This window comes from Theobroma cacao, chromosome 5, assembly GCF_000208745.1.
Source record: "Theobroma cacao cultivar B97-61/B2 chromosome 5, Criollo_cocoa_genome_V2, whole genome shotgun sequence".
Classification (NCBI taxonomy): Eukaryota; Viridiplantae; Streptophyta; class Magnoliopsida; order Malvales; family Malvaceae; genus Theobroma; species Theobroma cacao.
Genome location: NC_030854.1, coordinates 8,030,290 through 8,034,607, shown reverse-complemented (window position 1 = coordinate 8,034,607; position 4,318 = coordinate 8,030,290). Strand labels below are relative to the sequence as shown.

The following is a 4,318-nucleotide window of genomic DNA, read 5'->3' as shown; positions in this document are numbered from 1 at the left end:
AATCTTCCTTTATATGTGTGAGAGATGGATTGTTATTATTTCAAGAGAAATGGTTTAGAAAATGATGAATAATGGTGAGAAAATTAAGTGGGAAAAAATCACGGTGTTAGTGCATTGTAATGGCCGAATTTTTCGATGAAGAAATGGGAAGGTTTTGATGCTGAAATTGGTGTTATTTGAATAATGTTTGGTGAATTGAGGTATTAGAAAAGAAATAGAGTAATTTGGGATTAAATTGGACGCGTTAGTAATTTAATCGGGAATAGGTCGAATTAGGTCAGCACCGCATTTAAGCAGTAGTCGGATAAGTTGCATGTTATATTATGCATATACACTGAGCCTGAATTGATTTATAATGGTCAAGCATTAATGTTGTGAATTATGTATTGTACATTGTGGATAGGTGGTGAGCAAATTACACTGGTAAAAGTATAGAGATTGTACTTGGAGACTGGGATTAGGAGTACATCGACTCCTAGAACTGTGAGTGAATTTATTATCGTCTTAATTATCTAGATTAGTTTTATACAATTGTATGATTTTATGAAAAATGGGTTTAAATGGTAAATTATTGTGTTTTAGGAGAAATTGTGATTTTATAAAATGATTTTATAGATTTTTTGGAAAATTGAATACTGGTTTTGAAAATAGAGTGATTGGAGATTGCCCGCTTGTGTTATAAATTGTGTTTTAAATTATATGGCTTATAGTATTATGTGAGTATGAATGGAAAAGTCTGTGTTTGTATCAAAATTATATATACTATGTATTCAGCCTTGAGAGGCTATATTGTGATAAATTGCCATGTCATGCAGATAAGGATTTTATAAATCAGGTGGTAGATAAAATAAAGATTAGCTACTGCAGTGGCGGGGTTCTGTGGACCAGCCTATTAGAGGGGCACGGTAAAATCCTTTATATTCTCACCTCGGTCGTAGAGGCGCGTCGGGTATCTCCTGAGGTGGGCTTTTTGAGTGCAGTTCACGTGGACCACCACGTGAGAGTGAGACTCAGCCAACGTCAAGGTATAGCTAGAATTTCGGATGTAAAGACATTTAACAGCCTTGGTGGACTCGGTCAGATGCCTAGCCCAAGGCATCCCCAGGAATGATTTTGGTAAGAGCCAAGTTTTGTGAGATATATAAGCCATGTTGATTAATTGAGTAAACTGAATATTCATGTTATGAAACATATATTGGAACAGAATATTTTAATTCGTCTCCACTTACTCGCCTTTAGATGGTTTAGATGGTATCTGTTTACTCACTGAGATTTTATAATCTCACAACTCTCAATTCCCCACATTTCAGGTTCGGGATAGCAGGTAGATAACCCATTGCATCAAGGACTTCAGTTAACCTTGTATCGACAAAATTGTAAGTTCATAGACTCGCACCTTATTGGTTAGTTAGGGGCCCACGTGTCACTGTAAAAGTAATTTTATACTTCAGTTATCTACTTTAAAGTACGTATGAATATATTTAGCTTTTACACTACAGAAATAAATTACGAATTTCTCTATAAATATTATTATATTTTTATTTAAAAAATAGAATATTTTATTAAATATTATTATTTTATTCAAATAATTATAATTTCATTTCAAATAATTATTTTAGACATCTAAATTTACTTTTAATTATGAAACATGTGTTTTTCGCCCACACACCATGTTTTTGGCGAGTTTCGGTATTTTTGAAGAAAAATGATGAAAATGCCCTTGTGAGCCAGAAAATAATATTTTATTATTTTGATTTGGAAACAACTATTGATTTCTTAAAACGTGAGATTTAATAATTGTCGCTTACCGGGGAGATGCGAAAACTGATACGAGAGCCTTACGAGGTTTCGATTGGCATTCGGGGTGAAAAATGTCTGTCAAGGCTTCGCGACGGTTATTACGAGCTCGAGGAGAGTACCAGGTCGTGACAATTCAATTGGTATCAGAGCATGGTTTAAAGATCAGAGATTTTGGTTTTAAAGCTTTGAATTTTAAACTTTTTTTTTAAAGTTGTTTTAAGAAATCTATACTAACATTGCGTGGCCCCACGTTAAGTTAAGTTAAGCCGAATATAATGCCTGAGTTTGCATATAAAGACCTGTTTGTTTTCAAGGTGTATAGAAAATTAAGTGATTGTCGTTTGATTTCATATAGGTTTTGAAGTGTGTTGGATTACGTTTAACATGTCTAGGGGGGACAGTGATTCTGATATTTCACAGAGTGTTAGTGAAGGACCAATAGATTTCACTGTTGAAAGCCGATGGTGTCCTGAACTTAATAATCCAGAAAGAGATCCATTTAGAGTACCTACTAATGGGCTCCATCAGATTTGGGAGTGAAAGTTAAAATAAGGGAAAGTCCTAGTAACAGTGAGACTGATGAGAGTGTTGATAGTAATGACGTAAATCAAGGCATAAGAAACTTTCTCTTAAAAGGAATTGAGGAATATGCCAAAGGGAGGAAGAAAATGAGGACAACAGAAGAAGAATATTATAGTGGGAAAGCATCGACATCAGTCATTTGACATTCTTCTCTAGGCTGTGGGAGCAATGTAAGTAAATGGCAAGAGAAGAAAAAGGGAAAACTTGAAACGGACTCGAAAAAGGATCAAGATGATAATGATCCTAAAGATGTTTAGTGTCTTGTTGAAGCTTGTAATACTGTAATCCTAGGCAGATGTAGTATAAGAAGGATAATAATCCCCTGTATAAAAGGCTTAAGAGTTGACTTTTGTCTTGTATAATATAAACGGATGATGGAGTAGTTGTTTAAATGACAGAAGGAGTATAAAAATCTTTTAATATGACAAAGGTAGATTAATAATATAAGTATTGAGGATGAATAATTATCTTAGTGGTGAAATCGATTATTTTAAATAGGTACTGAAGGTTGAAATAAGAAGCCATTAATGGTTCCAACAATTATTAGTTTTAATAATGATTAAACCTTGCAGTACTATGAATTGATCACCAGATAACGGGATTAAGTCAAGGATTATAAATTTGAGTATGGAGGGAATTAGAAGGTGATACCGTAAAATTTTAAGATGAGAAATATAATCGGTTACGACTATGAAAATAGTGGGATACTATAAATAATGAATCATTAGGCGTGTGATGAAGTTGTGATCTATTGAACCATATGGGAAGACTGTCCTAAGGTGGGACATAGGACATGAGGATTTTTGGAGATGCTTATAAAGGGAGATATAAATTGTAAAGTATGTTTTCCCCCACAAGTTTTAATTTATTCGAGAAATTATCATGGTAAAGATATGTGAATATTGGTAGTGAAATATGCCCTAAGGGATAACTGTGGCATATCACATAGATAATATAGACATGTTGAGATCAGTATCCCGATCATGCATCTGTGATAGAAAATTTATTTTGCTAATTGTGGTATAGACTCAAAAAGGAGTCAAGCCGTTGAGAACGACAAAGGTAGTAACTCCAAAAGTAAAAGATTTATTTTAATTAAGTAGATTCCAACGACTACATTGAAACAAATTACCTTGTGGAGTATTAAGATCAATAATGTATTAATCAAAGTCAAATCTTAAGAAATAAAGAGGATGAGAGATTAATGAGAAGGGACATCAATGTTAAGTAACGAATTTGTGAATAAAGGATTACGATGATGGCATAGAAAATGAGTACTATAAAGGATTACTATGAGGATTTATAATTCTTGTATTAACTCAGTTGAATGAAAAGTGATTAAATGAAGCAACTCTTGTGGTAAACAGCGAAATAGTGGAGTTGACGTAGAGTCTTATTTATAGTCAGTGACTGCAGCACCGATTACAAACAGGAGGCTGCGTAGACTCTTTATCTTGGAAAACTACCTAGTGAAATCTTAAATGACATAAAGACTCACGATTGAGAGGATTATTGCTGATCAAATTCTAAAGGGTAATAATAGATATAAGTGAAGTATTCAAGTTGAATTGAAAATAAATACGAGGAGCAAATCAAGATTCCCTATAAAGGAGATAACAGGAGAAGTTGAGCATCGAATAAAAAGATAATACCCCACTTTTTCTTTGAGTTTGATAAGTGAAATTTTGAGGACAAAATTTTATTTTAAGGGGGGTAGTGCTGTCAAGCCCAGTCCTAAATTATCTACCATGTTACACATGAGACTGATAGAGTGATTGTATATTTGAACAGTCTTGGAAGAATATTTAAAAGTCGGTATTGTGCTTAGAAGTATAAGTAAGTCGATTTATACCTCGAACTAATTAAAATAGAGATTTTAAGGTGAAATTAAGAGTTTCACAGTCCAAGGATGACTCAAAATGGTAATTTGGAGTTC

General features: G+C 33.5%; 1 long non-coding RNA gene across 1 annotated transcript; it reads left to right on the top strand.

Moving 5' to 3' along the window:
* On the top strand, positions 1,012-2,756 carry LOC108662156. The gene is made up of 3 exons (XR_001927939.1): positions 1,012-1,116; positions 1,311-1,376; positions 2,156-2,756. It is a non-coding gene; the product is annotated as an uncharacterized LOC108662156 (long non-coding RNA).